Source organism: Drosophila subpulchrella, unplaced genomic scaffold (assembly GCF_014743375.2).
Source record: "Drosophila subpulchrella strain 33 F10 #4 breed RU33 unplaced genomic scaffold, RU_Dsub_v1.1 Primary Assembly Seq126, whole genome shotgun sequence".
In the NCBI taxonomy this organism is placed as follows: Eukaryota; Metazoa; Arthropoda; class Insecta; order Diptera; family Drosophilidae; genus Drosophila; species Drosophila subpulchrella.
Window position 1 is genome coordinate 30,001 of NW_023665468.1, and position 12,500 is coordinate 42,500.

Consider the following 12,500-nt stretch of genomic DNA (forward strand, 5'->3'; position numbering starts at 1 on the left):
TCCCATAAGGTTCATGTTTTAATTGCATGTATTAGCTCTAGAATTACCACAGTTATCCAAGTAACTGTTAACGATCTAAGGAACCATAACTGATATAATGAGCCTTTTGCGGTTTCACTTTTAATTCGTGTGTACTTAGACATGCATGGCTTAATCTTTGAGACAAGCATATAACTACTGGCAGGATCAACCAGAATAATGTTTTTATTCATATTTCATTCATATTTTTGAATAGAAATTAGCAATATAAATTTTATAGATTGTTTTCTATCGAATACGGCCATTTTTATATAGCATTCGTATACGTTTGTTGTTTTCACAATATATACTTGTTCCGCCACTAATAATAACAAGTTTTTTAATTATTGATGTTAAAAACACAATATTTTTTTTCGTAATACGTAATAATTTTCTTTATATTTGCATATTTCATTCTAAAATATCTTTTTTGTTCGACATACGTCATTATTGTATCCACACATGTACAATTTTTGTTTAACCAATATAAAATATTGAATTAAATCATTTGTATTTTGATGATAAATTTAAAATTTATCTGTATATATTCATATAAGACTCTTTGGTAATATATAATATAAAACCGAGCGCATATATGATATGTACGTTAGAAAAAATAATATATATATATATTATTTTCTTTTAATATAGGGACACCTCTTTTAATTTATCCCCGCAGGGAATTATCACATAACTCAGTATGTGATAATGGCAGACCAATATACATATATATCAAGATTATCAATACAAAATATATATCATTATTAGCCTGCCTCAATTGTAATTATTTATTTGGATTAACGATAAAGTTCGGAAACAATTTGTTATTCTATGTATAATAGAAACCTTGGCCTTTGTTTCAACATTATTATCTTTGGGCTTAAAATATTAACCGTGGAGCCAAGTCTCATATTCATAAATGAATAAAGAAACAAATTTGACGGATTAATATCTTCTCTACCGACAGACAGTATTTTGTCACGTCAATAGTAGATGGCCGGCCCATTGACCATCCTATAGTAGTTTTTGGACCCAATATCTTTAATTCGGGTATTTTCAATTGTCTTTGCCAATCAACCGTTTGGTACTCTCTCATATAATAAGAGAATACACATATAATTCCATTATATGGATATATCTTCATTATTTTATTTGCTACATCACCCTATAATAGTTTTTGAACCCGTCAACTTCAATTCGGGTATTTTCAATTGTCTTTGCCAACCATTTATATGGTATTCTCTATTATAATAAGAGAATACTAGTGTATATCCATTATATGGATATATCATCTTCATATTATTTGCTACACCACCCTATAGTAGTTTTTGAACCCATCATCTGCAATTCGGGTATTTTCAATTGTCTTTGCCAACCAACTATACGGTATTCTCTCTTATAATAAGAGAATACAAGTATATTTTCATTATATGGATATAATGCCATTTATTTTTCAATATCCATATAATTCATTTAGTTTTGTATGTACAAAACAAGTTTTCTTTATAGTATTGACAAAATCATATGTTTACGCATAACATAAGTTTTGACCAATACGAGGAGGGGCCCGCCAACGACCACCTCCCTATAGTAGTTTTTTACCCCACGCACTACTGCGTGCCTGTTTACAGTACTAGTGCCAGCTATCACTAGGTTTATATATCATGTTTCAGTGATATATGGGTAAATTCTACCATTTATTCTTATGTATATGGCATTTCTATGCCATATTTATACAATCCATTCATATCTTAATGTATATTTATTATATTATACATTATTATGCCTTATAGGTATTATACCTATAAGCCATATCCATACGATTCATTCACTAGTGCCGCCCCTCACTAGGTTTATAATTGTTATATCATTGATATACAATTTATTTCTATATATATGGCATTTATATGCCATATCCATACAATGCATTCACATTTCAATGTATATTTACTTGTTATACATTATTATGCCTTATAGGTATTATACCTATAAGCCATATCCATACGATTCACTTATATAAATATATGTATATTTTTCTATACATAATTTTTTTTTATTTTTGTATGGATTTCTATGCATATCCATAGTTTATATGGATATGCTTGGCGTTCTATATAGTATTGACAAATTCATATGCATAACATAAGTTTTGACCAATACGAGGAGGGGCCCGCCAACGACCACCTCCCTATAGTAGTTTTTTACCCCACGCACTATTGCGTGCCTGTTTACAGTACTAGTGCCAGCTATCACTAGGTTTATATATCGTGTTTCAGTGATATATGGGTAAATTCTACCATTTATTCTTATGTATATGGCATTTCTATGCCATATTTATACAATCCATTCATATCTTAATGTATATTTATTATATTATACATTATTATGCCTTATAGGTATTATACCTATAAGCCATATCCATACGATTCATTCACTAGTGCCGCCCCTCACTAGGTTTATAATTGTTATATCATTGATATACAATTTATTTCTATATATATGGCATTTATATGCCATATCCATACAATGCATTCACATTTCAATGTATATTTACTTGTTATACATTATTATGCCTTATAGGTATTATACCTATAAGCCATATCCATACGATTCACTTATATAAATATATGTATATTTTTTTCTATACATAATTTTTTTTTACTTTTGTATGGTTTTCTATGCATATCCATAGTTTATATGGATATGCTTGGCGTTCTATATAGTATTGACAAATTCATATGCATAACATAAGTTTTGACCAATACGAGGAGGGGCCCGCCAACGACCACCTCCCTATAGTAGTTTTTTACCCCACGCACTATTGCGTGCCTGTTTACAGTACTAGTGCCAGCTATCACTAGGTTTATATATCGTGTTTCAGTGATATATGGGTAAATTCTACCATTTATTCTTATGTATATGGCATTTCTATGCCATATTTATACAATCCATTCATATCTTAATGTATATTTATTATATTATACATTATTATGCCTTATAGGTATTATACCTATAAGCCATATCCATACGATTCATTCACTAGTGCCGCCCCTCACTAGGTTTATAATTGTTATATCATTGATATACAATTTATTTCTATATATATGGCATTTATATGCCATATCCATACAATGCATTCACATTTCAATGTATATTTACTTGTTATACATTATTATGCCTTATAGGTATTATACCTATAAGCCATATCCATACGATTCACTTATATAAATATATGTATATTTTTCTATACATAATTTTTTTTTACTTTTGTATGGTTTTCTATGCATATCCATAGTTTATATGGATATGCTTGGCGTTCTATATAGTATTGACAAATTCATATGCATAACATAAGTTTTGACCAATACGAGGAGGGGCCCGCCAACGACCACCTCCCTATAGTAGTTTTTTACCCCACGCACTATTGCGTGCCTGTTTACAGTACTAGTGCCAGCTATCACTAGGTTTATATATCGTGTTTCAGTGATATATGGGTAAATTCTACCATTTATTCTTATGTATATGGCATTTCTATGCCATATTTATACAATCCATTCATATCTTAATGTATATTTATTATATTATACATTATTATGCCTTATAGGTATTATACCTATAAGCCATATCCATACGATTCATTCACTAGTGCCGCCCCTCACTAGGTTTATAATTGTTATATCATTGATATACAATTTATTTCTATATATATGGCATTTATATGCCATATCCATACAATGCATTCACATTTCAATGTATATTTACTTGTTATACATTATTATGCCTTATAGGTATTATACCTATAAGCCATATCCATACGATTCACTTATATAAATATATGTATATTTTTCTATACATAATTTTTTTTTACTTTTGTATGGTTTTCTATGCATATCCATAGTTTATATGGATATGCTTGGCGTTCTATATAGTATTGACAAATTCATATGCATAACATAAGTTTTGACCAATACGAGGAGGGGCCCGCCAACGACCACCTCCCTATAGTAGTTTTTTACCCCACGCACTATTGCGTGCCTGTTTACAGTACTAGTGCCAGCTATCACTAGGTTTATATATCGTGTTTCAGTGATATATGGGTAAATTCTACCATTTATTCTTATGTATATGGCATTTCTATGCCATATTTATACAATCCATTCATATCTTAATGTATATTTATTATATTATACATTATTATGCCTTATAGGTATTATACCTATAAGCCATATCCATACGATTCATTCACTAGTGCCGCCCCTCACTAGGTTTATAATTGTTATATCATTGATATACAATTTATTTCTATATATATGGCATTTATATGCCATATCCATACAATGCATTCACATTTCAATGTATATTTACTTGTTATACATTATTATGCCTTATAGGTATTATACCTATAAGCCATATCCATACGATTCACTTATATAAATATATGTATATTTTTCTATACATAATTTTTTTTTACTTTTGTATGGATTTCTATGCATATCCATAGTTTATATGGATATGCTTGGCGTTCTATATAGTATTGACAAATTCATATGCATAACATAAGTTTTGACCAATACGAGGAGGGGCCCGCCAACGACCACCTCCCTATAGTAGTTTTTTACCCCACGCACTATTGCGTGCCTGTTTACAGTACTAGTGCCAGCTATCACTAGGTTTATATATCGTGTTTCAGTGATATATGGGTAAATTCTACCATTTATTCTTATGTATATGGCATTTCTATGCCATATTTATACAATCCATTCATATCTTAATGTATATTTATTATATTATACATTATTATGCCTTATAGGTATTATACCTATAAGCCATATCCATACGATTCATTCACTAGTGCCGCCCCTCACTAGGTTTATAATTGTTATATCATTGATATACAATTTATTTCTATATATATGGCATTTATATGCCATATCCATACAATGCATTCACATTTCAATGTATATTTACTTGTTATACATTATTATGCCTTATAGGTATTATACCTATAAGCCATATCCATACGATTCACTTATATAAATATATGTATATTTTTCTATACATAATTTTTTTTTACTTTTGTATGGATTTCTATGCATATCCATAGTTTATATGGATATGCTTGGCGTTCTATATAGTATTGACAAATTCATATGCATAACATAAGTTTTGACCAATACGAGGAGGGGCCCGCCAACGACCACCTCCCTATAGTAGTTTTTTACCCCACGCACTATTGCGTGCCTGTTTACAGTACTAGTGCCAGCTATCACTAGGTTTATATATCGTGTTTCAGTGATATATGGGTAAATTCTACCATTTATTCTTATGTATATGGCATTTCTATGCCATATTTATACAATCCATTCATATCTTAATGTATATTTATTATATTATACATTATTATGCCTTATAGGTATTATACCTATAAGCCATATCCATACGATTCATTCACTAGTGCCGCCCCTCACTAGGTTTATAATTGTTATATCATTGATATACAATTTATTTCTATATATATGGCATTTATATGCCATATCCATACAATGCATTCACATTTCAATGTATATTTACTTGTTATACATTATTATGCCTTATAGGTATTATACCTATAAGCCATATCCATACGATTCACTTATATAAATATATGTATATTTTTCTATACATAATTTTTTTTTACTTTTGTATGGATTTCTATGCATATCCATAGTTTATATGGATATGCTTGGCGTTCTATATAGTATTGACAAATTCATATGCATAACATAAGTTTTGACCAATACGAGGAGGGGCCCGCCAACGACCACCTCCCTATAGTAGTTTTTTACCCCACGCACTATTGCGTGCATGTTTACAGTACTAGTGCCAGCTATCATTAGGTTTATATATCGTGTTTCAGTGATATATGGGTAAATTCTACCATTTATTCTTATGTATGTATATGGCATTTCTATGCCATATTTATATAATTCATTCATATCTTAATTTATATTTATTATATTATACATTATTATGCCTTATAGGTATTATACCTATAAGCCATATCCATACGATTCATATACTAGTGCAGCCCCTCACTAGGTTTATATATCTCATTTTAATTATATATTGGTAAATTCTATTATTTATTCTTGTGTATATGGCACTTATATGCCGCCATATCTATAAAAATGCATTTATATTTCAATGTATATTTTCTATATTATACATTATTATGCCTTAAAAAGTTATTATACCTACCATAAGGCGATATCCATACGATTCATTTATATAAAAGATATATGTATAATTTTCTATACATAATTTTTTTTTATGAATATATGGGTTTCCTAAGCATATCCATATAATACATTTAGTTTTATATGGATTAGATTGGTCTTCTTTATTGTATTGCCAAACTCATATTGATAAAATAAGTTTTGAACAATAAGAGGATCAGCCGCCAACCAACCAACCACTGCTACCATTGGAGGAACATATACTTACTTTTTATATGTCCTCTTACTTGAATGGTCCTCTCTTTACTTGAAAATTTCATTACCATAGGAATCTATTTATACATGGAATATGATTTCCACTACTTTTTCGCGTCACTAATAATTAATATGACGATACAGACTTGCTACCATAACATAAGTCTTGAACAATAATAGGAGCAGCCGCCAACCAACCACCAACCAACCAACCACTGCTACCATTGATAGTAATTTTATATGTCCTCTTTAGTTGAATTTCAATACCATAGGAATATTTATACATGGAATATGTTTTGCCACTACTTTTTCGCGTCACTAATAATATGACGATACAGTCTTGCTACCATAACATAAGTTTTGAACAATAAGAGGAGCAGACACACCAACCAACCAACCGCGCTGCTACCATTATATATACTTATATTTATATAAGTCCTCTTTACTTGAATGGCCTCTTTACTTGAATTTCAATACCATAGGAATATTTATTTATACATGGAATATGTTTTGCCACTACTTTTTCGCGTCACTAATAATATGACGATATAGACTTGCTACCATAACATAAGTTTTGAACAATAAGAGGAGCAGACACCAACCAACCAACCGCTGCTACCATTGAATGAACCATATATACAAACTTTTATATATGTCCTCTTTACTTGAATTTAATACCATAGGAATATTTATACATGGAATATGTTTGCCACTTTATCATCGCGTCACTAATAAGATGACGATACATTTTGTTTGTTCAATATTTACTTATATATTGATGTTTCCAATTTAGGTCTTTTATATTTCTTCTTCCCTACCTTACACACCACAAACAAAGTGGCGTGCGATGCTGCAAGCAAGCATAATGATTATGCCCGCTTGCAACATCTTTATTATCGAATCATCAAGCAAAGGATAAGCTTCAGTGGATCGCAGTATGGCAGCTGCTCAACCACTTACAACACCTTGCCTGTTACAAAAGTCGTTTACAATTGATTCTAGGCTTTGTCATTGTATTAAATAATGCTTTTATATGTAACTAGCGCGGCATCAGGTGATCAAAGATCCTCCCAATTTACTATGTTACAAATTACATTGGCATCACATCCATTGTCGTTTATAAAGTAAATTATAAACTTTAAATGGTTTAGAAGCCATACAATGCAAATTGCCCCTTATTTATCATTGCAGTCCAGCACGGATACGACCTTAGAGGCGTTCAGGCATAATCCAACGGACGTAGCGTCATACCACTGTTCGCTCGAACAAGTATTGTGCCATTGGTCCGTACCTGCGGTTCCTCTCGTACTACGCAGGAATGCTGTCGCAACAACGTTTTGTCATTAGTAGGGTAAAACTAACCTGTCTCACGACGGTCTAAACCCAGCTCACGTTCCCTTGCATGGGTGAACAATCCAACGCTTGGTGAATTTTGCTTCACAATGATAGGAAGAGCCGACATCGAAGGATCAAAAAGCGACGTCGCTATGAACGCTTGGCCGCCACAAGCCAGTTATCCCTATGGTAACTTTTCTGACACCTCTTGTTAAAAACTCTTTAAACCAAAAGGATCGATAGGCCGAGCTTTTGCTGTCCCTGTGTGTACTGAACACCGAGATCAAGTCAGCATTTGCCCTTTTGCTCTATGTGTGGTTTCTGTCCGCACTGAGCTGGCCTTGGGACACCTCCGTTATTATTTGAGAGATGTACCGCCCCAGTCAAACTCCCTACCTGGCAATGTCCTTGAATTGGATCATACCTGAGTAATTGGAGTTATACCAAATTTTCAAATCAAAAATACATAAATGCACCGTTTTATTAAAGAATTTGTTTGCGATTATATAACAAACTCGTGATACTTTGATCAAGAAGCTTGCATCAAAACCCAATACCATAAGATATAATAAATATATCCGTATAATGGCTAGGAAATGATACACGTTCCATTTAATCAAGTAAGTAAGGAAACAATAAGAGTAGTGGTATTTCATTGGCGATACCAAACCGAAGTCTAATATCTCCCACTTATTCTACACCTCTTATGTCTCCTTACACTGCCAGATTAGAGTCAAGCTCAAAAGGGTCTTCTTTCCCCGCTAATTATTCCAAGCCCGTTCCCTTGGCTGTGGTTTCGCTAGATAGTAGATAGGGACAGTAGGAATCTCGTTAATCCATTCATGCGCGTCACTAATTAGATGACGAGGCATTTGGCTACCTTAAGAGAGTCATAGTTACTCCCGCCGTTGACCCGCGCTTACTTGAATTTCTTCACTTTGACATTCAGAGCACTGGGCAGAAATCACATTGTGTCAACACCCGCTAGGGCCATCACAATGCTTTGTTTTAATTAGACAGTCGGATTCCCCAAGTCCGTGCCAGTTCTGAATTGATTGTTAATTGATAATCGTTATAATTAATAAGAACTAATTGGTTTAACCCAATTAGTATTCTTAAAAATTTTAGCAAGAAAGTTCCACAATTGGCTACGTAACTAAACTATCCGGGGAACAAGTGACCAACATAAATGCCAGACACTCTATTTACCCAGAACGAGCACATAAACCATGTTATTGTTTCCCAATCAAGCCCGACTATCTCAATCTTCAGAGCCAATCCTTATCCCGAAGTTACGGATCTAATTTGCCGACTTCCCTTACCTACATTATTCTATCGACTAGAGACTCTTCACCTTGGAGACCAGCTGCGGATATTGGTACGGCCTGTTGAGAAGTTTGCGTGTCCCCACCATAAATTTTCAAGGTCCGAGGAGAAAATATCGACACAACAGTATATGTCATGCTCTTCTAGCCCATCTACCATATCTCTCTGCGAAAGACTTCCATGGTAGTACGGCTATAAAACAGAAAAGAAAACTCTTCCGATATCTCTCGACGGCTTCTTTATGGTCGTTCCTGTTGCCAGGATGAGCACGAGGCCCATATTTAATAACAAACGGATACTCAACAGGTTACGGAATTGGAACCGTATTCCCTTTCGTTCAAAATTATTCAAGTATATTAATTAGCTTGATTTATATAATATAATTATATTTGTATGGCATTTGTGTTTTACTTGAAAATTTTCGGCTTTCGCCTTGAACTTAGGACCGACTAACTCGTGATCAACCACTGTTCACACGAAACCCTTCTCCACTTCAGTCCTCCAAGGTCTCATTCGATTATTTGCTACTACCACCAAGATCTGTACCAATGGCAGCTCCATGCAGGCTTACGCCAAACACTTCTACGCATACCATTGTACCTTCCTACTCACTAAAGTTTCAAAATTTATATCACAAGTAATATAAATCATCTACTTTAGCGGTAATGTATAGGTATACAACTTAAGCGCCATCCATTTTAAGGGCTAGTTGCTTCGGCAGGTGAGTTGTTACACACTCCTTAGCGGATTTCGACTTCCATGATCACCGTCCTGCTGTTTTAAGCAACCAACGCCTTTCATGGTATCTGCATGAGTTGTTAATTTGGGCACCGTAACATTACGTTTGGTTCATCCCACAGCGCCAGTTCTGCTTACCAAAAGTGGCCCACTGGGCACATTATATCATAACCTTGAACTTCATATCAAGAAAGTTAAGGTTCTTACCCATTTAAAGTTTGAGAATAGGTTAAGATCGTTTCGACCCTAAGGCCTCTAATCATTCGCTTTACCAGATAAGATTATTTTATATAACATTAAAATGCACCAGCTATCCTGAGGGAAACTTCGGAAGGAACCAGCTACTAGATGGTTCGATTGGTCTTTCGCCCCTATACTCAATTCTGACAATCGATTTGCACGTCAGAACTGTTTCGGTCTTCCATCAGGGTTTCCCCTGACTTCAACCTGATCAAGTATAGTTCACCATCTTTCGGGTCACAGCATATATGCTCAAGGTACGTTCCAGTTAGAGGCATAAATAATATAAATATCATTATACATAACTATATAGAACGCCCCGGGATTGTGTTAATTAGCTATAAATAGTTAAAAAACTAATCCCATTATTAGTCAAGTTAATTACGCTATTAGGTTTATATCCCAATAACTTGCACATATGTTAGACTCCTTGGTCCGTGTTTCAAGACGGGTCCCGAAGGTATCCTGAATCTTTCGCATTGTTAATCATACAAGTGCATATAATAAACACAAAAATCAATGATAATTATGCCATTATATAATTCCGAAAAATTAACGCACTGTATTCATATAAATCTATCAGCACTTTATCAAATTAATAACATTTATTCTGTGTTAAAATGCAAGCAAATTAATTTGAATAAACTATAAGTTATATTTTATGATAAATTTTGTATGCTAATAGATTACAATGTCCTTATATGGAAAAAAATGCACACTATTATCATAATATTGTTTAAATATTACAATTTTAATGATGAATTTTCCATAACGGATATTCAGGTTCATCGGGCTTAACCTCTAAGCAGTTTCACGTACTGTTTAACTCTCTATTCAGAGTTCTTTTCAACTTTCCCTCACGGTACTTGTTTACTATCGGTCTCATGGTTATATTTAGTTTTAGATGGAGTTTACCACCCACTTAGTGCTGCACTATCAAGCAACACGACTCTTTGGAAACATCATCTAGTAATCATTAACGTTATACGGGCCTGGCACCCTCTATGGGTAAATGGCCTCATTTAAGAAGGACTTAAATCGTTAATTTCTCATACTAGAATATTGACGCTCCATACACTGCATCTCACATTTGCCATATAGACAAAGTGACTTAGTGCTGAACTGATTTCTTTTCGCTCGCCGCTACTAAGAAAATCCTGGTTAGTTTCTTTTCCTCCCCTAATTAATATGCTTAAATTCAGGGGGTAGTCCCATATGAGTTGAGGTTGTGTATAACTTTTTTTGCAATTAATTCTTTATATATAATGATAAAACATTTTATTAAATTCGTTATATATTTTATATATTTGTATGGCATTTGTTTGGTCTAACGAATCAACGAAGAATAATAATATTGTCAACGGCTTTCTATTTACTAATCTTTAATAAGAGACAATTCTAGATAAATTTTTTATGCTAGACATTTCTCAGTATTATTTGATTGAAAAAGAAAATATTTCTCTTCGTTTTTCACATTCAAATTATTTACTAATGTGAGATAATGTTTTTCATATATTTGTTAATATTATGAATAATATAATAATTAAATTATTATTATCCAATAATATACCATATGCTTATAAAATTTCATTATAAAATTTATATAAACAACTTAATTAGCATAGTCTTACAACCCTCAACCATATGTAGTCCAAGCAGCACTATAAAATTAATTAAAGTACATAACAGCATGGACTGCGATATGCGTTCAAAATGTCGATGTTCATGTGTCCTGCAGTTCACACGATGACGCACAGTTTGCTGCGTTCTTCATCGACCCATGAGCCGAGTGATCCACCGCTTAGAGTTTTATATATTGGTTTGGTAATTTTGTCATATATGTTTTTATTGAAAGAAATTAAAAATACACCATTTTACTGGCATATATCAATTCCTTCAATAAATTGATTTTTATACCTAAAACGAATGCTGCGAAATGTCTTAGTTTCATATAACCAATAATATATCAAGTATTTTTTAAATGGCATTTACGGTATTAATACTTTTTTTTAGCGATATATATTGAAATTTATATAAAACATTAACCTGTAATAATCAGGTACAACATTGTACATTTTAGGTTGTTGCATTATCCAATGTATGCGCATAACTGAGATGAACAATACATATCGCAACGCGTGTATATTATGGTCCATATACACACAGTGTTTTATTAATTAATTGCATTTAATATACAATATAATAATAATATTAAATAAATTTAATAATTTCGATTTGCTTGTTCGAATTTGTTATTTGTTTGCTTTTGCTTATTTATTTATCTCTTATTTAATGCAATAATATATTTATTATTACAATTATTATTTCGATTTGCTTGTTCGAAATTTTATATTTGATCTATAAAAGATCATA

The 12,500-nt window shown here is 32.5% G+C and overlaps 3 non-coding genes across 3 annotated transcripts in view; all 3 read right to left on the reverse strand.

The window, feature by feature from the left end:
• The window catches only part of LOC119558653, a 1,995-nt gene extending 1,798 nt beyond the window's left edge, over positions 1–197 (reverse strand). Inside the window, exon 1 of the ribosomal RNA XR_005220328.1 lies at positions 1–197. This exon is cut by the window's left edge and continues 1,798 nt beyond it. This is a non-coding gene — a ribosomal RNA (small subunit ribosomal RNA).
• A 7,187-nt stretch (positions 198–7,384) lies between these two features.
• LOC119558659 lies at positions 7,385–11,356 on the reverse strand. The gene has a single exon (XR_005220334.1). It is a non-coding gene; the product is annotated as a large subunit ribosomal RNA (ribosomal RNA).
• A 401-nt stretch (positions 11,357–11,757) lies between these two features.
• LOC119558661 lies at positions 11,758–11,936 on the reverse strand. Its single transcript, XR_005220336.1, has one exon. It is a non-coding gene; the product is annotated as a 5.8S ribosomal RNA (ribosomal RNA).
• Between the last annotated feature and the right edge of the window lie 564 nt (positions 11,937–12,500).